The 27,323-nt window shown below is 43.5% G+C and overlaps 1 protein-coding gene across 2 annotated transcripts in view; it reads left to right on the forward strand.

The window, feature by feature from the left end:
• Positions 1-11,152: 11,152 nt before the first annotated feature.
• Positions 11,153-27,323, forward strand: part of LOC140186127 (alpha-(1,3)-fucosyltransferase 7) — a 50,628-nt gene continuing 34,457 nt past the window's right edge. For both annotated transcript variants that reach the window (XR_011882790.1, XM_072240032.1), the window contains exons 1-2: positions 11,153-11,438; positions 11,676-11,787. The gene's annotated coding sequence lies outside the window, so the exon portion shown is untranslated. The remainder of the gene's footprint in view (positions 11,439-11,675; positions 11,788-27,323) is intronic.

The following is a 27,323-nucleotide window of genomic DNA, read 5'->3' on the forward strand; positions in this document are numbered from 1 at the left end:
ATAATTGACTGTAGGAACACTTCATTGATGGGGTACGTGAGTGTACTTATCCCTTTTGTTCAAGAGCCTGATGGTTAAGGAGTAGAAACTGTTCTTGAACCTGGTGGTGCAAGTCCTGAGGCTCCTGTACCTTCAATCTGTTGGCAGCAGCAAGAAAAGAGCACAGCCTGGGTGGTGGCATCTCTGATGATGGATGTTGCCTTCCTACAACAGCGTTTCATGTAGATGTGCTAACTGGCTGGGAAGGTTTTTCCCGTGATGTACTGGGCTGAACCCACTCCATTTGTCAGATTTTCCATTCAAAGGCATTGGTGGTTTCATACCAGCCTGTGATGCAGCCAGTCAGTATACGCTCCACTACACTACTATAGATTTTTTTTCAAAGTTTTAGATGTCATGGTGAATTTCTGCAAACCTAAGGAAGTAGAGACTGGGTCTCAGAATAGATCCTCTGAAATAGTAATACCCAAGAATTTGAAGTTGCTCATGCTCTCCATTACAGAGATGTAGGTTCAAGCAATATAGAGAACATAAAATATATATAAATTATATAAGACCATGAAGGGAAATAATAGACTGTAAAAATAAGACATTACTGCAAAAAAAAACACATTCAGAGACAGTTCATAGTAGTGCAAGAGGTGGTCCGTTGCTGAGGTAGGTTAGGGCTGCACAGGTTGGTTCAAGAACCTAAATGCTGTTGGAAAGTAACTGTTCCTGAACCTGGTGGTGTGCGACTTCAGGCCTCCATGCCTCCAGATGGCAGCACAAGAAGAGAGTATGACTCAGATGGTGGGGATTCTTGTCAATGGATGTTGAGGGTTTTTTTACCAAGTGAAACGCTGTATCTGAAAGGATGGTAGAAGCTAGAAACCACATCCCATCTAAGTACTGCTTGATGTGTATATAAACAGAATATACTGGAAATACTGGAAAAGTCAAGCAGTATCTGTGGAGCAGGAAACAGGGTTAACATTTCAAACAGAAGACCCTTCTTCAAGACTGGGAAAGAGAAATTAATGAATTTAAGTTGCCGAGAAGATGGTGGGTGAGACCGAAAAGATAAAAAAAAAATTTGTGATTGGGAGAGACTTGGGTTGTCATGATGATAAGGTCAAGTGGAGTAAAAGGGACAGTGAAAGAGGTATGTATTACTGTTGAGTAATTCTCTTAAGTGATAATGGTAAGGGGCTATGCAGCTCCTACTTGTATCCTATGATTTGTAAGATTCTATTGGTCTTTTGGCTAATGTTAATGACTGTCTGTCTAATACAGAGTGTCATAAGATGAACTGATAAGCTCAATCACTCTGACCAAGACCGCAAGAAACTGCAGAGTTGTGGACGCAGCTCAGCACATCATGGAAACCAGCCTCCTCTCCAGAGACTCCAGAATACACTTCTCGCTGCCTTAGTAAACCAACCAACAAGATCGAAGTCCCTACCCACTTTGGACATTCTCCCATCAGATAGAACGTACAAAAGCCTGAAAGCACATATTGTACCACCAGGCTCAAGGAAAGTTTCCCTCCTGTTGTTTTGAGACTATTGATTGGCTGCCTAACACTGGACTCTTGACCTCATAATCTGCCTCGTCGTGAACTTGCACTTTACTCTCTACCTTCATTACACTTTCTCTGTAACTGTAATACTTTATTCTGCATTCTCCTTTTGCTTTTCCTTGCACTGCTGTGAAGAAATGATCTATACGGACGCCGTGCAAAACAGTTTAACACTGTACGTTGGTACATGTGACAATAATAAACCAATTTATCAATTTTAACCGCTTCTACAAAGCACCAAGATTGGTGGCAGGTTCACAAAAAACTGACATGGTAACTTAAAATCAGTATTCATGCCAACAGTGAGCTGAGACATAAACACCGACCATCTCAACTCCAAAGTATATCTTATCCCGATAACAACAGGAGGACATTCAGCCCGTCAGGTCACAGGGGGGAGGGGAAATTCTAACAGTCCCTATTTCCCCGGTTGTTAACTCCCTGTACCCTTGCAACATATCTCTCTCACATCGTTCCCCTTTTGTCACTAACCAAAGGGGTAAGTTAAAGTCGCTGATTAACTCAGCCCTATGGGAGGAAACTGCAACATGCAGAGGAACCTTTGGGGTCGCAAAGGGAATGTGCAAAATCACGCAGATGGAGGTGAACTTGGGTTCCAGGTCTGTAGAACGGTGAGGTAATAGCACAAAATGCTGCTCCACTCCGCCGTCCACTATATATTGAAAGGTTGGATGATATTGTCTATACTTCAGTAGAAGTTGGATACATAATGAAGTAGAAAGGAATGGAAGTTTATACTAATGGTGCTGGATAAAGAAAGGAGGGAGTGCTGTGGGGTTGACATTAATGCCAGTGTTGTGGCATGTGGCTGTAGTATGAAATTCTGTGTAAAAATCAATTGCTTTATGCTCGATAGTTCCATCTCCAGGGTGCAGATACATTATTTACTTCTGCCCCATTACCTTTAGGATATTAGGTTAAGAGCGTAATTTTCCTGTGACAGAAATGGATGTCACTCCACCCAATGAGTCTATGCTGGCCCTCAGAACAATCTCATCAGTCCTGTCCCTCATTTATTTCCCTGTAACTTACTCTCTGTCACACACCCGTCAACTCCCAACAGTTCTTCTGCTACCCGTCTACACCGGGGACAATTCATGGTGGTCAATTAACCTAACAAGGAGCAATGAAGATGTGGGAGAAAGCAGGAGCGCCCAGGAGAGGGGATGCCAGCACAGTCACAGAGAGCGTGTGCAGGTTCCATTCAGATGCTGCTCAAGGTCAGGATCAAACACGGGTGGACATGAGGAAGCAGCATTACCTGCTGCACAACTGTGCCACCTCCATGATCGTGTAGTTCATTGTCTGCAAGGTTTAGCATGAAGGACTGTTTTCTTATTTTTTTCTCCTTGGTTAATCTATAAGTGACCGAAGACTGGTTTAAGTCCTGCACAAACATGACGAGCTGAGTCTCCTTGGTGCCAAAAATAACTCATTGATTTTGTTTTTGATGAAGTAACAGTGAGGAGCAATGAGGGGAATGTGGTAGGTGGTGTCTACATAGAATTTCAGAAGGTGTCTCATAATAAAATTCCATACAAAAGGGCTCAGCAGCAAAATTGAGGCCATGGAATTAAAGGGTCTGTCATTGTATGGATATAAAATGGGCTTAGAGTCAGAAATCAAGAAAACTTCTAGTGAACTGGAAAATGGTGCATGGTATTGTTTCCCAGAGGTTAATGCTGGAACCACTGTTTTTTTGATATGCTATAGATGCTGAGATTTGGATGAGCAGGAAAAAATTGAAAACTGCAGACGCAAAGTTTGGAAGTGTGGTAAAGAGTGAGTCAATCAGATTATTCCGATACAAGAAAAAGGAGAGAAATTATGGGGAAAAATCAGACAATTCTAAACAGTGACAAACAAGGAAGCTGGAAGGTGATAGGTGGAACCTATTCGTCAAGCTTCTTCACTCCATCTGTCATGGTCATTCAATCTCCCAGTTGCCAGCCATTTTAATTCTCCTCCCCATTCCTACACAGTCATGTCTGACCTCTGCCAAGTTGGGGCTAAAGTCAAACTAGAGGAAGAGCACATCATATTCCACTGGGTTACCCTACAACCTGGCAACATGAACTTTGAGATCTCCTAGCAACACACACAAAGTGCTAGAGGAACTCAGCAGGCCAGGGAGCATCTCTGGAAAAGAGTATAGTCAACATTTCAGGCCGAGACCCTTCCTCCAACTTCAGGTAACTGCTCCACCTTAGTTCCTTTTTTCTTTTTATCTCTCCCACTGATCTACCTGGCCCCTATCACCCTTTCCCCTCCCCAACCCTCTCCATCTGCCCATCTTTCACAGATTCCTTCCATCCCCAACCCCCCCCCCTCCATTCCCCTGTGCCTTCTGAACCTCCCTCTCTTGATTCTATGTTCCACCTTCTTCTCCTGTAGGATTCCATCATCTTCTACTCTGTTTCAAGGAGGGACATGGATGGAGATTGGCATAAATCATCAAAAGTGGTGGGACATGCTGCAAGAGCAGTTATAAATCACATCAGTCCAGGAACGTGTGAACAGAGGTGGACAGCGCAAAAGCAGGAAGGTTAGTTTGAACCTGCACCATTCACTGGTTAAGTCATTTGGAGTGCTGATCAGTACGTTTTAGGCAGGTCACACAGAAGATGAAGAATAGGTTCCAGGGAAGAGGGATTTCAGCTCGAAGCAGCTGCAGAAGTTCTTTTTTGGAATAAAAATTATTAGACAGGATATGACGCAGAATGATGTGTGATTTGGAGGGGAATCTGCTCAGAGAGGTGTTATCCTGCCTGCTGCTTGGTAGAGACATGGGTCCCAGAGGTGGTGCCCAAGTAGCCTTGGAAATGCAGTGACTTTTGCAGATGATGCACACTGCAGCCATGGTGCAGGGGGTAAATGGTGGGGCATAGGTGGTCAATCAAGTGGCCTGCTTTCTCCAGAATGGTGTCAAACTTCTTGAATATTGTTGGAACTTCACTCACCAAGGCATGGTCATTGATGCAAACAACGCATTTCATTGTATGTGTTAATGTACATGTGACAAATAAAGCTAATCTTCCACATGTATTTATTTAGTTATTTATTGAGAACGTGGCCTTCTGGCCCTTCAAGCTGTGCCGCCCAGCAACCCCTGCTTTAACCCTAGCCTAATCACTGGACAATTTACAATGGCCAATTAACTCCCCAACTGGTACATCTTTGAACAGTGGGAGGAAACCAGAGCACCCGGGGAAGACCCATGTGGGCACATACTATCTCTTTACAGACCACGATAGGCAGGACCGGACTCTAGGCAGGGCTAGGCTGAGCTGCAGAGGGGCCCAAAATAGGTAGCTATCATCATGGCCGACAAAAAAAGTATGAGAGTGGAGCACAGAAAAGAAAAAAGAAACAAGAAAAAGAGGACCGTGAGAAAGAAGCATTAAAAAAGACATCGAAATTGTCAGAAATTTTTTAAACCTATTCTCGATGATGCAGCGGTACCATGGCTCTTGTCACAGTCTGAGACCGGTGGACAAATAGAGACTTGTTCAACAGCTAGCGCTAGCACCAGTGTTAGCACAGGACCACTGTCCTTGCCACAGTCAGCAGCTAATGTTGAAGAGGCAGAGAGCATGACTTTGCGATTCCCGACCACAGAGGCCTCCCAACAACCAAGTCGGGCCGCCATTAATGTTAACGCTACCGCTACTGAGGATCCTTACAGCACTGATCCCACTCGCTGGGGAAAGGAAACATTAGATGATTCAGTCCGAGCACACTGGGCTAAGAAAGGGCCGGAGTCCTGCCAGAATAAGGATGTGGATATCAAAGCTTTGGAATGAATATACAAACAGCAGAGACGTTTTTTTTCCAAATTTCACTTCAAATGCAAGCTCGTAAATGGTGAGTACATATCAAGGCAATGACTCTTATATTCCCCTTCCACCGCATTGCATCCTTCAGCACTTTGTGATGGATAGATTACCTGCAGAAATTGATGGCCAATTTGCATCATATAATGAACTTAACATCACAACCAAAAAAAACAGTAGCTGAAAAATTTTCTCTGACTGACAAGCCAATATCAGGTGTTGTGGATTCACCCAGAAAGGCTTTACGTTTTCTTTTTCGTTGGGTGTCTTCTTTGTACACTTGTGAGACTGTTGGTGACATAGTTTTAGCTTGGGTCTCAAAAGTATCAAATTGATCACACAAGCTTGCTATGTATCCCCGTTGTGATCTCCTTGTCACAAGTGCAAGTGGTGAGCGATCTTTCGCCAAGCTCGAGCTAGTGAAGAATAGGCTTAGGTCAACAATGGGACAGGACAGACTGAATCATCTTACTCTGATGTCACTTGAAAGTGATCTTGTTCGGAAACTGGATTTTAGTGATCTGATCAAGGACTTTGCTGTGAAGAAATCCAGAAGAACTAGGCTTTAATTTTGGGGGAAAAAAAGCATCTGACTTTGTAAATATCTAGGCTTGTGTGTTAGTGCTGTTCCTGTTTTTGTGGCAATAGGCTAATAGTTGACTGTTTACAAACCTAGTAAGTAATAAGTGGTCTCTACTCTGCAAGCCTCACAGCACAGCAGTAGGTTAGTATGTGCACGATCTCATTTTTCAGAAAGATTGTTGGAGTATTGTCGAGTTTCCTAGTTTGCCATAGTGCCATCTCTCTTGGCCTTTTTGTCTCTCATTTCCATTTTACTTTCTCAGAACACACGGTTGAGAAAAATACCGAGGTAAAAATGCTTTGGCATTGTTTGAGAAATAAGGCCTATGGTAGGTGCAGCAATAGCTAAATAAAGATTTAGGATTGGGTACATCATACTTCATCTCCCTCATAACTTTACTAAGCCAACTAAGCCTAGGTCAATTTTTGAGTGCTTTAGTTGCTGTCCTTCAAACTAAGAAGCTGCATTACTTTCTGTCCTCCCTCTTAAGGCCTGTAAGTTTATAGCCTAAACCAATGTCTTGGTCCACAGCTTTGATATTTAGACCAGTACAACCTTTGCTCTTGTCCTTGCCTTTTTTTGCTTGGTACAGCAGCATTTTACGGTGTCAGCAGGGGCCCATCAGGGCCTCCAGCCCAGGTGCCCCGGCCCCATTAAATCCAGCCCTGGAGATAGGAATCAAACCTGGGTCATTGGTACTGTTCCAAGGCAAGTAAAGATTACTCTGTACTCCTGAGCTCCGGAGTTGTGCCTCAGGGATAGGTGGAAAGTTTTGGGGATTCAGGAGGTAAGCTACTTACTGTAACTGACTTGCTCTGGATGTCATTGAATTTGTGTGTGTGATCTGGCTGAGCCTCTAGTCAACGGTGACCCCAGGATATTGATGGTAATGGACTCAGTGATGGCAATGCTACACTCTCACACATTAGAGGTAGTCAGCTCTGGCAGTTGTGACTTACCAATCTCACTTGCCACTGATCAGCTCATTCCTGAGTGTTGTTACAAACTTATCCCATGTTGAGAGAGAGTGCTTCATTTTCTAACGGGTTGAAACCGGAATTAAACAATTATAAGGAAGGAAGGTGATGAATGGAACCAGGGAAGAGACGGTTGCTGGGTGAATAGGAATGGGAGGGAGGGGATGGGTTTGGGGACTGAGTGGCTGATGGGCAGATGGAAGCAGATGTTGGATCTGAAAAGGACAAGGAAACAGTGGGATGGGGCGATGCAAGGGTGCAGTAGTGGGTGATTTGGAAAGAAAGGGGTGTGCAAGAGGACCTGGGTGGGTCAGTAGGAGAGAGAAAGGAACAGGGGCTGCAGGTTACCAGAAATTAGAGAATTCATTACTCATGCTATTAAGTTGTAGACTATCCAGGTGGAACATGAGGTGCCGGTTTTCTCACTCTGACAGTGGGCGAAGTTAGGTCATTGTAGAATGGGGAGGGGAGCTGAAATGACTTACAACCAGGAAATCAAAATGGACATTGCGGAAGACACTAACGATAGTCACCTTCGCCTTGCCATCAGATATCCTGTTAGAATCATCCATTAATGAATGAGTTAGGATTTCCTCCAACTAAACAATGAAAAGTCTGTTGTTTAAATTAAAGTATTGTTTGCTGCTGTAAATAGACTCTGATTGCCAACTCCAGCAATTTCCCTGACAAATTTCTGAGATTGAAACAAAGTGTTCACACAATTGAAGGGAAATTTCATAAATTCAGTAACCCAGAAAGTCATGGGTCCTCAGTTTATTGAGTACATTCAATGCTGGGACTAAGAGATCTTTGGACAACAGGGAAATAAGACGATATGGGGATCTAAATTGTAAAGCTTCAACGTAAAGGGACAGCCATTAGATTGTGTGTTGAACCAGGCTCAAAGGGTCTTGTTTATATTTTGTTCATCCTCAATGCCTCCACTAAGGGGAACAGCCTTCAGACCCACACTCTGTCCGGACCCTCATTAATTTATATACTATTGTCAAATCTTTTCTCACTAAAGAAAACAGTCCCAACCTCTCCCATCATTCCTTGTAAATGTAGTCCCTCAACCTAGGGACCATTCTTGCAACTCTTTTATGACTTCCCTCTAATGCCTTTATATCCTTCCAATAATGAAGAAAATAGCAATGAACACAATGCTCTAGCCAAGGCCAGACTAACATTTTATAAAGGTGCAGCAGTACTTCTCAGCATTTACACTCTTATGTCCTATTAATAAAACTCACTGTCATGTATGTCCGATTAACAATTTTCTCAAGCTTCCCTGCCACCGTCAATGATTTGTGCACCCATTCTCCTAGATCGCTCTGCTCCTGCACCCCTTTAGAATGATATCCTTTATTCTACCTTGCATCTAATTCTCCTTATCTAAATGCATCACTTTATATTCCTCTGCATTAAATGCCATCTGCCATGCAACAAGCCCATCACACCAGTTTGTTTATATCCTGCTGCAAACTACCATTACCCTCTTCGTCTGTGGCTTGCACCCTCAAGTTTAATTCATTAACGAAGCTCAATATAAGCAATGGCCTTAGCTCCAATTACTTCGAGATCTCACCTTCCTCCCGTCTGTAAAATGTACACCTTTTGAAGGGTCTCAGCCTGAAACATTGACTCATTCCTCCCTGTGGGTGCTGCCTGACCTGTTGAGTTCCTCCAGCATTTTGTATGTGTTGCTCCGCATTTCCTGTGTCTGCTGAACCTCTTATGTTTATGACTATAATTCTCCGTTATTTGTCAGTTGGTTAACTCTAAGTTCGTCATTCCTTTGTTATTTTAACGTTGTGTGCATCAGCTTTGCAGACAAATCTGTTATGTGGCACCTTACCAAAGTCTTTTCAAAGTCCATATATATATCAACTGCACTACCTTCATCAATCCTATCTGTTACCTTATCAAAATATCTTATCAAGTTGGTTCAACGTGATTTGTTCTTAGGACCTCCATGCCGTCTTGCCTTATTTTCTTCTAGACTATCAATTTCAGAATCAGAATCAGGTTTATTATCGCCGACATCTGACATGAAATTTGTTAATTTAGAAGCAGCAGTTCAATGCAATACATAATCTAGCAGAGAAAAACATAATATAATAATAATAAATAAACAAGTAAATCAATTACATATATCGAATAGATTTTTTAAAATGTGCAAAACAGAAATACTGTATATTACAAAAAAAAGTGAGGTAAAAGTAAAAGATTTTGAACCAGATTAATGTTTCTAAAGCCATTTCCGTCCCTGAATTGAAACTGACTAGCCTTAGGCAGTTACCAGTCTTATTCTTCCTTCTGTTTCAAATTCAGAACATACACAGCACATTCAAAATAGTGAGCAAAAATACATAGTCATGCAAAATAAATGAATATAGTCCACGTCCCTGGGCAACACATACCACAAGCTGATGGTGCAGTTCCTGGCGGAGTGCATACGCAGGCAATCCAGCCTGTCATTCCACCGACAGGAGAGGCCAGCCCCCAGCCAAGCAAGGACACCGTGCTACACCACCTCCAGTATGTCCTCTCCTGGATCACAAGAGAAACATCCAAGGAAATCACCCACGATTACACTGCATCAACTCTGTTGCCTCCAATACTTTTGTGTATCAGGCAGTAACATGGTCTGCACCCAGTCCAGCTCCGCTGCCGATGAGTAGTTCACTGATGGGGCAGACCTTCAGTACCTAAAGTTCTTGGAGTCCAGCATTGTCTTGCGATCATAAATAAAAGACATTTAACAAAGAAAAAAACACCTTTGTTTGGTCCCCAAGGAGGCTGCTGCATCCAAACGCGCCACCATCTTACCTGGAGATTTTGAACAATTGAGTACTTTTCAATTATTTCTGATCAAAACTTAGTGAGCTTGACCCACCTCACTCCCCAGAATCAGATCCAGCAAACCCTTTTTCTTCATAAGACCAGGAATATATTGCTCTGGGTAATTATTCTTAAGACATTTTAGAAACTCTTCACCCACACTGTTCTTAATACTATTATGATCCTCATTTAAAGAGGTACAATGAAATTTCTTCATTGTATAGTTCTTGCTCTTCTCTGTCATTTGTTTCATCTCTGTATCTCTCCTACTTTTGAAAAACTGTAGAGTACACTCACCAGAGCAATAATATTCCCTCTATTGCTTCTCAGCTTTCATCATCACAATTATGTGCCATGTCATATGACATGGGTGATCATGGTCTTTGACCATGATTGTTCTTGGCAATTTTTTCTGCAGAGTGGTTTGCCATTGCCTGCTCCTGGGCAGTGTCTTTACAAGACGAGTGACCTCAGCCATTATCAATAATCTTCAGAAACTGGCTGCCTGGTGTCAGTGGTGATCTGCACCAGCTGCTCATCTGACCATCCACTACTTGCTCTCACGGCTTCACATGACCCTGATCAGGGGCTAAGCAGATAACACCTTACCCACGGGTGACCTGCAGGCCAGCGGAGGGAAGGGGTGCCTTACGCCTCCTTTGGTAGAGACGAATCTGCACCCCGTCACCCCTTAGCAATAACGGATAAATTCTATGGAAACTCAAATGCACAGGAATGCAAGAGGCTGCAGAGAGCGGTGGAGTCAGCCAGCTCCATCATGGGTTCAATTCTCCCTCCAACTGAGGACATGGTCATGAGATTCAATGCAGAATAAGCCTGTCTGGCCTTTCTAGCTGTGGCTGCAAAAAAGAGCTAATTTTCTTGCCTTTTAAATCCTGTTTATGTCAAAGCCAATAACCTTAAACTATCTCTGACCCTTTATGCCATATTTCCTCCTCAAGTATGCACTACTATCTTTAACAAATAACACAACACCTTTTTTCCCTTTCTCCCCCTATCTTTCCTGAACACTTTGTTTCCAGGAACACAATGAACAATTCACGTCTTGTCACTTTCTAAACTGGGCATTAAACTGAGGCCACCTTATCTGGTAAACATTAATATTCCATATTGTGATTCATCAAAATCTAGCGAAGTCCTTCCTTTTGTCATGCTTAGTATTTATTTCTCAAATGTCACCTCAAAAAAAAACTCATTTCTTTTGTATCTTGGAATCTTCCTCTGGGGAATATTGCAACACAGTACATTGCTTATAAACATATCAGGACGTTGTGACATTGTCAAAGAGATTACCAATCTGCCAGCTGATATATTTCCAACAGTACAAGTTGTATGGATGGGCTTCTCTAGAAATCCTCTGCTTTGACAGTAATTGACTAGATGGGAATGGGTTCTCCTTGGCCAGACTTTCTTTAGTGCCAAGTCTCTGGGGATTTCCCCTCATCTACTTCTCCTAATTTTCTGTGCTCCAACAAGAAATGTGCAAGGTCAACAGTCGGTGTGGAGCCATTCACCAGGCGATTATAAATTGGTGGCACTTAAACAGAACACGGACAAGCTAAATAATTTTGATGCGTTCCCTGGCGGGGTAGCAAAAGGTAAACCATCTCTATGAAAATCCTCTGCCCTTTCCTGACAAACTCGACAAAAATATACTGTATACTCATTTTAAATATGTTATTTATATATCTGTTGAGATTGCATCTTGTTTGTTTAATCAACCTAGTGAATTAACCTTTCTCACCAGTGAATGAGCCTGAATATTTCCTTGACGTTAGTTCTCTCTCGAAGTTAAGAGCCATGTGTTTCTTTACCTGTGCTTCTTTTATTTACAGAGAGCATCATTCCAAGACAAAGTCATCTAGCCTATCCACACACACTGCTGGAGTCCTCAATTTTGACTGTCTCGCTAGATCCCCCTGATAACCACTGAAGATTCCCTCAAAGGTAAGTTTGTTTAGAAGCTGTGCAGCTTGATTCGTGTTTTCCCTTTCTTACAGCAAGGTCTGATACTTTGGAAGTAAGTTTCTGGCTCAGTGGCTGCGTCTTGTCTAGTCAAATGTTCAAGTTCCATTTCAGAGACCAGTCCAGGCTGATAACAAATTCGAAACAGAAAATGACAGAAGAATACAGCAGGTCAGACAACATCTGTGACTACTGTTTCTCTTTCTAAGTAAACTGTCTGACCTGCTCAGTTTTACACGCAATTTCTTATCGTTTATTTTTATTTCAGATTTCCAGGGTCTATCATACTTTTTTTTAGAAAATGCATGGAAGTTTCATAGAAGTAGCTAAACTAAGGATAAAAAAGACAAACTACTATATAACTGAGTAACAAATCATGTATTTAAATGAAATACAGAACAAGTTAGAAAACCGCTCAGTGCTAAAAACAGTGTATTAGTTCCTAATAGTTATTGATGAAAGAAGCCTAGCTGTTAGTCCAATGCTTTAGAGCTGTAAGATTGCAACTGTCTGTAAAGGGCTTGGATATTCTCCCAGTGACTGCATGGGTTTCCTCCAGGTGCTCCAGTTTCCTCCCACATTCCAAACATGTAGGGTTAGGGTTAGTGAGTTGTGGGCATGCTATGTTAACACTCACAGTGTGGTGTGGTGACGTTTGCGAGCGGCCCAGAACAATCCTAGCTGATTTGATTTGATGCAAACAACAGATTTCATTGTATGTTACGATGTTTCGATGTACACGTGACAAATCAAAAGCTAATCTTATCTAATCTTTTTTGATTTTCTGGCTGATGCAATAGAATAGAAGAATAGAATAGTACAGCACAGTACAGGCCCCTCGGCCCACATTGTTGTGCAAACCCTCAGACTCTGCCTCCCATATAACCACCCACCTTAAATTCCTCCATATACAAATGTTGAAATATTCACAGGGTGCTTTTACTGCTTTCACATTTTGGCTGTGATTATTAAATGGCATTTTTTTTTGCATGAGGGAATGAGGATCTTCTAGCAGATAATTATCTGTCAAAAATCATTAAAGCAAATTCAAAGTTCAAAGTTCAAAGTAAGTTCATTACCAGGACGCATATATATCACCATACACAACCCTGAGACTTATTTTCTTATGGGCGTTCACATTAAGTACAAGAAACACACCATAGAATCAGTGAAAGACTGCCCCTAACTGGCTAGACAAACAACCAATGTGCAAATACAAAAAGAAAATTTAAAAACAATAATAAATATGTAAATAAATACATTAGATAGATAATAAATAAACAGATAAATAAGGAAGTAAATTAATTAATTATATACATTAATAGATAGATAGTTATAAAAGTAAGTAAATAAATAAACTATAAATATTGAGAAGGTGAAAGGAAAAGTCCTTGAAAGTGTGTCCATGGGTTGTGGGAAGTTCAGTGATGTAGTGTTAAGTTATTCACTTCCATCATTTGCTGTTAGAGTTGCAGAATACTGATCTGACTTACATTTCATTAGCAATTGCATTTCAGAAGTGCTTCATTGTCCATTACACAGTCCGTGTACATTTGAGGTTGTAAGTGCATCAGTCTTTTCATTTTTCACCGAGTACTTTGGTATATTGCAGCAAACAATACAGTAAGGTTGTACTTATGAGAGGAGAGAATTTTATCCTGTTTTGTCTTGCCTTGACTTTCAGAAAGTAGTTTATAATGCTTGCAATAAAAGTAATTCAACAAAATATAACTAAATGCCCAATATTGAAGCTGATCATGTGACATAGATTGATAATTGGCTGTGATTTGATAGAAAATAGTGGAGGGAGGATGTTCTGTTTGTCGAAGATAACTCTGTATCCAAGTCTACTATATCCTATGTTAGAAGCTGCAGAACCATTTTCAATTGTGTACACACATTTGTCTCTCACTCGTTTTGACCTACTGCTTATTAGGGAAAATGAAGACGTGATAGACAGGAGCTACAGGGAAGTAGTCATCCCTAGGCTACAGGGGTCAGAAAACTGGGTGACTGTCAGGAGAGGGAAGGAAAATGCCCGGATAGTGGAGAGCACCCCTGTGGCTGTGCTGCTCAGCAACAAGTATCTTGTTCTGGATGCTGTTGAGGGGGATGACCTGACAGGGGACGCCCACGGTGACCGGGTCTCTGCCACTGAGCCTGGCGCTGTTGTGCAGGAGGGAAGGAGGGAGAAGTGGAATGCGGTAGTCATAGGGGATTCCATAGACAGGGGAACAGACAGAAGATTCTGTGAGCCTGATAGAGATACCCGCATGGTGTGTTGCCTCCCAGGTGCCAAGGTACGGGATGTCTCGGATCGGGTCCAGGATATTCTGAAGGGAGAGGGTGAGCAGCCAGTTGTCTTGGTACATGTTGGTACCAATGACACAGATGGGAGAAGGGAGGAGGTTCTGATGAGAGATTTCCGGGAGTTAGGAAGGAAGCTGAGAAGCAGGACCTCCAGGGTAGTAATCTCGGGATTGCTACCTGTACCACGTGCTAGCGAGGGCAAGAATAGTAGGATCAGGCAGATGAATGCCTGGCTGAGAGACTGGTGTAGGATGATCTTGTCATACAGCTACAGATTGGCAGGTATGATATTGTGGCCATCACTGAGACGTGGCTAAAGGACGCATGTCTCTGGGAGCTGAACGTCCAAGGATACACGGTGTATTGGAAGGATAGGCAGGTAGGCAGAGGGGGTGGCATGGCTTTATTGGTAAGAAATGATATCAAATCATTAGAAAGAGGTGACATAGGATCGGAAGGTACAGAATCTTTATGGGTTGAGCTAAGAAATCGCAGGGGTAAAAGGACCCTGATGGCAGTTATTTATAGGCCTCCAAACAGCTGCAGGGATGTGGATTACAAATTACAACAGGAAATAGAAAAGGCTTGTCAGAAGGGCAGTGTTATGATAATTGTGGGGGATTTTAACATGCGAGTGGATTGGGAAAATCAGGTCGGCACTGGATCTCAAGGGAGAGAATTTGTAGAATGTCTGCGAGATAGCTTTTTAGAACAGCTTGTTGTTGAGCCCACTAGGGGATCGGCTGTACTGGATTGGGTATTGTGTAATGAACCAGAGGTGATTAGAGAGATTGAGGTGAAGGAACCCTTAGGAGGAAATAATCATAACATGATTGAGTTCACTGTGAAATTAGAAAAAGAGAAGCTGAAATCTGATGTGTCGGTGTTTCAGTGGAGTAAAGGAAACTACAGTGGTATGAGAGAGCAACTGGCCAAAGTGGACTGGAAAGGGACACTGGCGGGAAGGATGGCAGAGGAGCAGTGGCTGGAGTTTATGCGAGAAGTGAGGAAGGTGCAAGACAGGTATATTCCAAAAAAGAATAAATTTTCGAATGGAAAAAGGATGCAATCGTGACTGACAAAAGAAGTCAAAACCAAAGTTAAAGCAAAGGAGAGGGCATACAAGGAAGCAAAAATTAGTGGGAAGGCAGAGGATTGGGAAGTTTTTAAAAGCTTACAAAAGGAAACTAAGAATGTCATTAAGAGGGAAAAGATGAACTATGAAAGGAAGCTAGCAAATAATATCAAAGAGGATACTAAAAGCTTTTTCCAGTGTATAAAGAGTAAAAGACAGGTGAGAGTAGACATAGGACGGATAGAAAATGATGCTGGAGAAATTGTAATGGGAGGTAAGGAGATGGCGGAGGAACTGAATGAGTATTTTGCATCAGTCTTCACTGAAGAAGACATCAGCAGTATACCGGACACTCAAGGGTGTCAGGGAAGAGAAGTGTGCACAGTCACAATTACGACAGAGAAAGTACTCCGGAAGCTGAATAGTCTAGAGGTAGATAAATCTCCTGGACCAGATGGAATGCAACCTCATGTTCTGAAGGAAGTAGCTGTGGAGATTGCAGAGGCATTAGTGATGATCTTTCAAAAGTCGATAAATTCTGGCATGGTTCCGGAGGACTGGAAGATTGCAAATGTCACCCCGCTATTTAAGAAGGGGGCAAAGAAGCAAAAAGGAAATTATAGACCTGTTAGCTTGACGTCGGTGGTTGGGAAGTTGTTGGAGTTGATTGTCAAGGATGAGGTTACGGAGGACCTGGAGGCATATGACAAGATAGGCAGAACTCAGCATGGTTTCCTTACAGGAAAATCCTGCCTGACAAACCTATTACAATTTTTTGAGGAAATTACAAGTAGGCTAGACAAGGGAGACGTAGTGGATGTTGTATATTTGGATTTTCAGAAGCCCTTTGACAAGGTGCCACACATGAGGCTACTTAGCAAGATAAGAGCCCATGGAATTACGGGAAAGTTACATACGTGGATAGGGCGTTGGCTGATTGTCAGGAAACAGAGAGTGGGAATAAAGGGATCCTATTCTGGTTGGCTGCCGGTTACCAGCGGTGTTCCACAGGGGTCCGTGTTGGGGCCGCTGCTTTTTATGTTGTACATCAACGATTTGGATTATGGAATAGATGGCTTTGTGGCTAAGTTTGCTGATGATACGAAGATAGGTGGAGGGGCTGGTAGTGCTGAGGAAACAGAGAGTCTGCAGAGAGACTTGGATAGATTGGAGGAATGGGCAAAGAAGTGGCAAATGAAATACAATGTTGGAAAGTGTATGGTTATGCACTTTGGCAGAAGAAATAAACGTGCAGCCTATTATTTAAATGGGGAGAGAATTCAAAGTTCTGAGATGCAACGGGACTTGGGAGCCCTCGTGCAGGATACCCTTAAGGTTAACCTCCAGGTTGAGTCGGTGGTGAAGAAGGCGAATGCAATGTTGGCATTCATTTCTAGAGGAATAGAGTATAGGAGTAGGGATGTGATGTTGAGGCTCTATAAGGCGCTGGTGAGACCTCACTTGGAGTACTGTGTGCAGTTTTGGTCTCCTTATTTAAGAAAGGATGTGCTGATGTTGGAGAGGGTACAGAGAAGATTCACTAGAATGATTCCGGGAATGAGAGGGTTAACATATGAGGAACGTTTGTCCGCTCTTGGACTGTATTCCTTGGAGTTTAGAAGAATGAGGGGGGACCTCATAGAAACATTTTGAATGTTAAAAGGCATGGACAGAGTGGATGTGGCAAAGTTGTTTCCCATGATGAGGGAGTATTGTACGAGAGGGCATGACTTAAGGATTGAAGGGCGCCCATTCAGAAAAGAGATGCGAAGAAATTTTTTTAGCCAGAGGATGGTGAATCTATGGAATTTGTTGCCACGGGCGGCAGTGGAAGTCAAGTCATTGGGTGTGTTTAAGGCAGAGATTGATAGGTATCTGAGTAGTCAAGGCATCAAAGGTCATGGTGAGAAGGCGGGGGAGTGGGACTAAATGGGAGAATGTATCAGCTCATGATAAAATGGCGGAGCAGACTCGATGGGCTGAATGGCCGACTTCTGCTCCTTTGTCTTATGGTCTTATGGTTTTGTTATATTCCTGATACCACAAACCTCTGAGGTCTCTGCTGTTCTCCTGTCTCGTTGCTTCTTTGTCCCCAAATTTCAAAGTTCAAAGTACAAAATAAGATAATTATCACTGTACTACCCTGAGATTCACTTTCTTGTGGGCATTCACAGTAGAACAAAGAAATACTATAGAATCGGTGAAAAACTACATAAACAAATATTGACAATCAACCAATGTGTAAAAGAAGAAAAATGTGCAAATACACGAAGTATAGTAAATGAGTAAACACAGTGAATTCCGGTTAATTGGGCACATCGGGACAAGTACATTTTGGCCCAGTTAAGTGGCTACCCAATTAGCTGGAGTTTCATCGAAGTAGCTAAACTAGGGATAAAAAACACAAACCACTGTTTAACTGAGTAACAAATCACATATTTAAATAAAATACAGAACAAGTTAGAAAACCGCTCAGTGCTAAAAACAGTGTATTAGTTTCTAATAGTTATTGATGAAAGAATTCATCCAGTGTATGTTGCCATATGCTTTTGATTGACAATAAATGAACAAAATCAGCGCAGACACCTCGTGCAGGTAATGGACTGCCTTCATACAATGTTTTTGATCATTGCATCCTCCAAATCTTCATTTTTATTGTAACATTCAAAATGATCGTCAATACCTTCAAATTCTTTGTAGATCCTAACCTGTTGAAGGAGTAAAATAATTTAATTTTCACTCCTGGCTGTTTCTGGCATCTCTAAGCTTCAATGCTTCAAACCACAGAGAGCAAAACAGTTCAGAATTGACTAACTACTTATTTTTCCAAATTAATAGTGACAAAAATCAATGCTTTTGAACACAAGCACATGCAGCTGAGGCCATTTGAAAACTGTACTCTTTAAGCATGGTGCTGTGTCTAACAGCCAGACAAATGCATGCGGCTGGCGCTAGTTAGAAACTGTTTGACAACAGTCTCCAGTCCCAATTAAGCAGCCTGGTGTCCCAAATGAATGAAGGAAATCCAGGTTATTTTCTCGTTTAGTTTTTGTTCTTTAAGAGTTGTCCCAAATAAACTGCTGCCCCAATTAACAAATGCACCGTAAATAATATTAAGAACATGAGTTGCAGAGTACCTGAAAGTGAGTCCATAGGTTGTGGAATCGGTTCAGTGTTGAGCTGAGTGAAGTTATCCACACCGGTTTAGAAGTCTGGTGGTTGAAGGGTAATAACTGTTACTGAACCTGGTGGTGTGGAACCAAAGGCTCTTATACCTCATCAGGAGTAGCAGTGCAAACAGAGCATGGACTGGATGGGGAGTGGGGATCCTTGGAGATGAACGCTGCTTTCTTATGGCCACGCTTCTTATAGATGTGCTCAATGGTAGGAAGGCGCTTTTTTGTGATAGGCGGGGCTGTATCCAAAAGGTTTTGTAGGCATTTCCATTCAAACAAGTTCAAGTGTACCTTTATTATCACGGTATACACAACCTTGAGATTCAGCTGCTTACAGGCAGCCACAAAACAGAGAAGCTCAATAGAACCCATTCAAAAAGAAGACCGCCAAACACCCAGTTTGCGGGGGTAAACAAAAAACAAGTCATGCAAACAATAAAAGTAAGCAAACAAGATTCAGAACTGAATTCAAGAAAGTGAGTCCACAGCCATGAAGACAGTTGCAGTTGATCCAGGAAGCCGTTAGTTCTAGGCCACAGCCTGAGTTCAGTGCAGAGACGAGTAGACTTTGCTGAACACCAGCCCATCCCTCTCCTCCAGCCCTGACGCCATGACCTTTTTCAATCTGGCCCAATACATAAATTGGCCAGAGAGTGGGACAATCCTCACTCTCAGAGCAGGGCCCTGCCACTTTAATACACTCTTGGGCCCAGGACCTGCCACCTTGATTCGGCCCATACCCAACCCTTTCCAATCTGGCCTGGTGCTTAAATTGGTCAAACATCAGCTTGATCCTCATTCTCAGGCTTGGGCCCTGACACCTCGACTCTGCCTCGTGTCTGCCACTTTGAGTTGGATCCAAGTTTGCTCCAGTAATGGCCTGGGCTTCCCGGTGTGTTTCCATACCAGGCTGTGATGCAACCAGTCAGGATACTCTCCAACGTGCATCTGTAGAAGTCTGCCAAAGTTTTAGATGGCATGCAAACATCTAAGAAAGTAGAGGCGCTGTCGTGCCTTCTTTGCAATGACACCTACATGCTGGTTCCAGGGCACATCCTCCAAACTGATAATGTCAAGGAATTTAATCTGATCCCCTGATGAGGACTGGCTCATGGACCACCCCCCCCCCCCCCCAGTTTCCTCCTCCTGTAGTCAATAATCAGCTCTTTGATTTGGCTGATGCTAAGTGAGAGGTCGTTGTTGTGGCTCCACTCAACCAGATTTTCAATCTCCCTCCTATATGCTGATTTGTCACCACCTTTGAGTTGGCCAATGGCAGTGGTATCATCAGCAAACTTAAATGTGGCATTGGAGCTGTGCTTAGCCTCAGTCATAAGTGTAAAGCGTGTAGAGCAGGGAGCTAAGCACACAGCCTTGTGGCACACCTACGCTGATGGTGATTATCGAGGAGATGTTGGTGCCAGTACGAACTGACTGGGGGAGAGGGGAATTTGGGGGCCAATGTTCTTGTTGTGTTTCGTGGGGGGAGAGGGCGATTTGGGGGCCAATGTTCTTGTATTTATGGGGGAGAGGGGGATTTTGTGGCCAATGTTCTTGTTGTGGGTCATGGTGGGGAGAGAGGGACCTTGGGGCCAATGGCTAGTGAGGTAATCCAGTTGCACAAGGAGGTATTGAGCTTATGGATTTTGTGGGAATGGTAGTGTTGAATGCTAAACTGTAGTCAATGAAGAGCATCCTGATGTATACATCTTCACTGTCCAGACATTCCAGGTCTGAGTGAAGAGCCAATGAAATGGTATTTGCTGTTAAACTGTTCTGATGGTATGCAAATTGGAGCAGATCCCAGTCACACCTCATTCAGGAGTTGATATGTTTCATCACCAACCTATCAAAGCACTTCATCACAGTGGATGTAAGTGCTACTGGATGGTAGTCATTGAGGCAGGTTACCATGTTCTTCTTGAGCACTGGTAAGACTGAAGCCTGCTCGAAGCAGGTGGGCACCTCAGTCTGTTGAAACGAAAGGTTAAAGATGTCAGTACCACTCCAGCCAGTTAATTAGCACAGGCCTTGAGTACTCAGCTAGGTACACCGTCTGGGCCAGATGCTTTCCGTGGGTTCACCCTTCTGAAGGATGCTCTCATGTTAGCCTCAGTAAGTGAGGTCACAGGGTCACTGGGGATCTGTGAGAGTTCATGAAGATGCCCCCATGGTTTTATCAGTCAAAGCAAAGATAAAAAGCATTGAGCTTATCTGGGAGCAAAACCTTGTGTCACTTGATTTTGCTTTGTAGGAGGTGACAGCATTCAAGCCCTGTCACAGCTGTCGAGCATCCTTCTGTGATTCAAGTTTGGTCTGGAATTGCCACTTTGCACATGAGGTGGTTTTCCAGAGGTCATACCTGGATATCTTGTACTCTCCTTGGTCGCCAGACCTGAACATCAGCAGATAACGAATCTCTTGGTTCATGCGGGGCTTCTGATTGTGGAAGAATCTGAATGATTTTGTGGAGGCACTCTCATCCACGTCTCTTTATATAGTCTGTGACAACCAGGGCATATTCATTCTGAAACACCAGGAAATCTGCAGATGCTGGAATTTCAAGCAACACACATAAAAGTTGCTGGCGAACGCAGCAGGCCAGGCAGCATCTATAGGAAGAGGTACAGTCTACGTTTCGGGCCGAGACCCTTCATCAGGACTAACTGAAAGAAGAGCTAGTAAGAGATTTGAAAGTAGGAGGGGGAGGGGGAGATCTGAAATGATCAGAGAAGACAGGAGGGGGAGGGATGGAGCCAAGAGCTGGACAGTTGATTGGCAAAAGGGATATGAGAGGATCATGGGACAGGAGGCCTAGGGAGAAAGAAAAGTGGGGGGGGGGGGAAGCCCAGAGGATGGGCAAGGGGTATAGTGAGAGGGAGTGAGGGAGAAAAAGGAGAGAGAGAAAAAGAATATGTGTATATAAATAAATAAATAACGGATGGGGTACGAGGGGGACGTGGGGCATTAGCGGAAGTTTGAGAAGTCAATGTTCATGCCATCAGGTTGGAGGCTACCCAGACGGAATATAAGGTGTTGTTCCTCCAACCTGAGTGTGGCTTCATCTTTACAATAGAGGAGGCCGTGGATAGACATATCAGAATGGGAATGAGACGTGGAATTAAAATGTGTGGCCACTGGGACATCCTGCTTTCTCTGGCGGACAGAGCGGAGGTGTCCTGCTTTCTCTGGCGGACAGAGCATAGGTGTCCATCCTCCCACCACCCCACTAGGAATAGGGTTCCCCTTGTTCTCACCTACCACCCCACCAGCCTCCAGGTAGATGAAGCCACACTCAGGTTGGAGGAACAACACCTTATATTCCGTCTGGGTAGCCTCCAACCTGATGGCATGAACATTGACTTCTCAAACTTATGCTAATGCCCCACTTCCCTCTTGTACCCCATCCACTATTTATTTATTTATATACACACATTCTTTTAATCTCTCTTCTTTTTCTCCCTCAGTCCCTCTCACTATACCCCTTGCCCATCCTCTGGGCTTCCCCCACCCCCACTTTTCTTTCTCCCTGGGTCTCCTGTCCCATGATCCTCTCATATCCCTTTTGCCAATCAACTGTCCAGCTCTTGGCTCCATCCCTCCCCCTCCTGTCTTCTCCTATCATTTCGGATCTCCCCCTCCCCCTCCCACTTTCAAATCTCTTACTATCTCTTCTTTCAGTTAGTCCTGACGAAGGGTCTCGACCCGAAACGTCGACTATACCTCTTCCTAGAGATGCTGCCTGGCCTGCTGCGTTCACCAGCAACTTTTATGCATATTCATTCTGATCCTCTGAATCACTGAACATGGCCCAGTCCACTGGCTATTTCTTTGCCTCCCACAACCACCTCTTTGTTGTCCTTACCTTAAGTATCTTGCTCTTTAGCCTCTGCCTGTTATGCACATACTGAAGAGGACAGCCAGATGATCAAATTTCCCAAAAGGCAGTCTCAGGAATTTAGGCACTCTATCATTAGCTTTTACTTGCTTTGAGTCCTAGGTACTTGCATTCCATACCTAAATCTCTCTGCCACTTTTTTTCTCTCTTAATCACCCTAAAAAATCAGTAATCATCAAACTTTAGATCAATTGTCCTACTAGGGCCACTTTTGTGATCCGTTGCTCAAATTGATTTGATAATACTTATAGAGAATAGAGTTATATAACATGGAAAAAAACCCTCTTTGGCTTGTTAAAAGGTATCGGCAGAGTAGATTTGGAGAGGATGTTTCCTATGGTGGGGGAGTCTAAGACCAGAGGACAGAGCCTCAGAATAGAGGGAAGCCCATTTAGAACAGAGATGAGGAGGAATTTGAAGTATTGCAGAATATTGGTAGAACAGAGATGAGGAGGATTTTCTTTAGCCAGACAGTGGTGAGTCTGGAATTCATTGCCTAAGGTGGCTGTGGAAGCCAAGTTATTTGGTATATTTAAGACAGAGGCTGATAGATTCTTGATTAGTTAGGGCATGAAGAGATACAAGGGGAAGGGAGGAGATCAGGGCTGAGAGGAAAATTGGATCAGCCATAATGAAATAGCGGAGCAGGCTCGATGAGCCAAATGGCCTAATTCTGCTCCTATATCTTATGGTCTTATGATCTTATGGCTCACTGAGTCTGTGCTGAGCAAAATCCATCCACTTATATCACTCCTACTCCCATTTTATTCTCTGCGCATAGCCATCAACTCTCTGAGATTCTACTGCTCAGCTGCACACTAGGGACAATTTATATACATGGAGTCATAGTGAGATATCGCACAGGAAGAAGCTCTTGGGCTCATTGAGTGCACACTGAACACCAAGCACCCTACTTACTCTAATTCCCCCTTACACTATTTTATTCTCTCATATTCCCATCTCCTCCCCCACACCCTCAGATTCTACCACTCACTTACAGCACACACCAATGACAATGTGATTTTCCCACTCGACCACACACAGGTAGCTACTATCCGACTAAACACATTACTTTTTTTTGGATGTGGAAAGAAAACAGTTTATGCGGTGGAAACGTACACAGTTGCAGGGAGACTGTGCACACTCCACACAGACAGGATGTGAGAAACAGGACTGAGCCTGGGTCACAGAAGCTGTGAGGCAGCAACACTATCAGCTGCACCATTGCACTGCCCAATGGAATCAAAGCTGATGAGCTAAAAGCAGGGGAAGATACAAGTAGATAACTTTATGCACCATTATTCTAGATATTCTTTCAAACTGAAAGGTTTTCTATTCTGTAATGTCCAAATTGTTTGCATCAGTCTGGGGTCTCCATCATTATCAAGATTCAACTCCTTTGTGATTTAACATTAGATTTCAAATTCAATTCAATGCTGCTGCTTTCTGTCTGCATAGAAATAATAGGTTCAATGCCCACCCAGAGTCGTAGAGCACACAGCATAGAAACATGTCCTTTGCTCCAGCTAGTTCATGCCAAACTACTAATCTGCCAGTCCCATCGACCTGCATCTTGACCACAGTCACAGGCCTCCAGTCAGAGAAGCTAGCACTTACTACCACTTTCTCGCTTCTCCCATGAAGCCAATGTCGACTCCAATTTACTATCTCATCCTGAATACCAAATAACTAAATCTTCCTGACCTACCTCCTATGTGGTACTTTGTCAAAGGCCTAGCTAAAGTCCATTTCGACAACATCCACTGGCTTTCCTTCATCAATTTTTCTGATAACCTCTTGACAAACTCTACAAAGAAGAGAAAATCTGCAGATGCTGGAAATCCAAGCAATTCACACAAAATGCTGGAGGAAATCAGAAGGCCAGGCAGCATCCGTGAAAACAAGTATTGTCGATGTTTTGGGCCCAGACCCTTCGGCAGATCTGGACCTTTGGTGCACTGAAGCAACCCTTCGGTGTGGCTTGACAAACTCTACAAGATTGGTTAGACATAACACTTGTCATAATAATTGCCATAACACTTCTATGATTCTGTTATTGCACCTGGCAAAGGAAGGCTTTGTTTGACCAAATATTTTCACATTAGGACAATGAGAAGGTGAATCAGTTCATGGTACCAAAGGTTAAGATTGCTGTTTGGTGACTTTGCACATGAAAATTTCTACCTGGTTGATTTATGCATCCGACCTGTGCTAGTTTCTTGTTCTGGATTTGTAGTAAAATCTGGCATTGCGTGTCCTCTTTCATTACGCAAAGGCATAATGGTGTCCATATTCCTGTTTTTCTTATGTTCATTTTGGGTATCTGTGCATTATCAGCAAGGCCACCATTTATTGTCCATCCCTAACTGCCCTTGAGGAAGGGCTCGCAAGCCACGATTTCAACTGCAGCCATCCTTCTTGAGAAGGTACTCGCACAGTACTGTTGTGGGGGGGTGGGAGTCCAGGATTCAGGCTAGCAATGATGAAGGACACGTAACGTATTTCCAAGTCATGATGGTCCTCTTTGTTTTAGATTACGAGAACACTCAGTCCTCTTTTATTGTCATTTAGAAATGCATACATGCATTAAGGAATGAGACAATGTTCCTCCGGAGTGATATCACAGAAAACAGGACAAACCAAAGACTAACACTGACAGAACCACAAAATTATAACATATAGTTACAGCAGTGCAAAGCAATACCATAATTTGATGAAGAACAAACCATGCGCACGGTAAAAAAAATCTCAAAAGTCCCCAATAGCAGGTGGCAAAAGGGAGAAACTCCCTGCCATAAACCTCCAGGCACCGTCAACTTGCCGATGCCTTGGAAGCAGCCGACCACAGCCAACACTGAGTCCATCCGTCCGAAAACTTCGAGCTTCCGACCAGCCCCTCCGATACAGCCTCCCGAGCGCCTTCGACCTCGCCCTGCCCACTGAAACATGCAAAGCCAAGGATTTCGGGGCCTTCTGCCCCGGAGATTCCGATTATCACACAGTAGCAGCGGCAGCGAAGCGGGCATTTCAGAAGTTTTCCAGATGTTCCTCCGTACTCTCACGTGTGTCTTCATCAAATCAGAATTGTGCACGGTCCCTTACCTGACAGATAGCAGACGTCACCACCGAAGTGGCCGTGTGCGCTGCTGTCGCGCTGCCATCTTCTCCTCCCTCCCTTGGAGGAGATCCTGTAGAAGACTGTGTTTCCACGTGCCTGCTACACTTGATGGTAAGGATTGAGGTTTGGGAGGTATTGTCAGAGAAGGTTGTAGATGGTAAACAATGCAGCCACTTCCCTCAGTGGTGGAAGGAATGAACATCTGTGTCCTATTCTTAAATCAAATAAGATCTCCCATGCACAGAGGCATGCTGACTATCCCCAATCAACTCCTGTCCTTCCAAATGCATTTATGTTTTATCCTCAGAATCCCTTCCAGTAACTCACCTACCATAGATGTTAGACTTATTAGTCTATAGTTCCAGGTATTTTGCAAGCTTTTTTAAATAATGGCCCAACGTACGGTAAGCCAACTAGAGTATCAAGCTCCAATGAACACATGCAGAGTTTTGACTTGAAAAGTTGACATTTCCTTTCCTCTCACAGATGCTACTTGATCCGCTGGGATCATTTTCTTTTTTTAAAAAACTACAAAATACATCATCAAGTATTTACAAGACAGTGAACAAATTCAAATTAAAATATAATTATTACTGTCGATAAGACGGCCAATTCCCTGGGGGACCCAACTTGCCTGGAAATTTCCCCATGGTACCCATTGTAGATGCATCCTCACTCTTCAAGGGCATCCAGGCATGAATGTATCCCTGGGAGAGGGGTAGGCAGTCAGCCTGGGCAGAGCTACTGCCTGGACGCTTGAACAGCCATCTTGACCAGGCCTAGGAGCAAGCCTGCCAGTAGATCCTCCAAGCAACCCACCCTCTTCCAATCTGGGTGCCCATGTATGAGGAGCGTGGGGCTAAAGTGCAACTAAAACCCGTGGAGCAGTCCTTTCAGGTGTTCAAATAGGGGCTGCAACCTCTCAAACTCCATATAAACATGGTGCAGTGCCCCTCCCGGCCACAGAGTGGACAAGTGGACAGGGTGCCAGTGAACCGACTTTAAAAACCTGTCGCATTTTACCTCTCTCTGCAACATCTTCCAGCCCAAGTCCCTCCGCTGAGCTCCTCCAGTAAATTGTTAGTTGCTTCAAAATGGTATACTTGTTCTCAAAGGGAGTGGCCACAGGGGAATCCTGCAAACCCTGTCCACTCCTTCGACTTTTCCTGGTGGTCAACCAGCTACCTGCAGCCTGCACCTCATGTGTGACCACCTTACTAAAACACATATCTGTGATGCTCTCAGCATCCTGCTTGATCTTAAGTGCATTCTGTTCTGGATCCAGTTCCTTAAAGCAGTTAGTTAGGAGCAGTGGTAGATATACTTTCCACAACAGTCACTGCAACTAAGGTTGGAAGGTCTTACCTGTGCTTACCTTTGCTCTTGGGTCTGCTCTACCTCTTTGCAAAGCCTCATAACCAAAGCTTCAGCACTTTGACCTCAAACATTGCACCTAGAATAAAAGCATTGTATTACTTAACTAATGTTAGCAGCTTTGAAAAGGGATTACAGATACTGGAAACTGGAGTAACATACAAAGTGCTGGGTGACCTCAGCAGATCAGGAAGCTTGTATGGAGGGAAATGTACCATCGAAGTTTCAGCTCAAGATCCTTCATTTTTCAACATTGAGAGTTCATTTCACTCCATAGATGCAGGCCGACCTTCTGAGTTCTTCCAGAGCCTTGTGTGTAACTAACACTGACCATATACTGTATCTGTAGCTGGGTCCCAAGGTCATCTCTGGCAATGGCACAGTCATTGATTGCCCTGGCCTGCACTTTCTGTAAATTGCAACACTGCATCATTTCAACACAGTTATTTCCTCTTTGGGAAATGCAGCAACATATTTCTGAGCATCGCAGTCAGTATCTCACACACAGCCAATACGGAGCTCCAAGGTACCACAGGAGGTGATTGGTGCAAATATCCAATCTACTTG

This window comes from Mobula birostris, chromosome 22 (genome assembly GCF_030028105.1).
Source record: "Mobula birostris isolate sMobBir1 chromosome 22, sMobBir1.hap1, whole genome shotgun sequence".
NCBI classification, from domain to species: Eukaryota; Metazoa; Chordata; class Chondrichthyes; order Myliobatiformes; family Myliobatidae; genus Mobula; species Mobula birostris.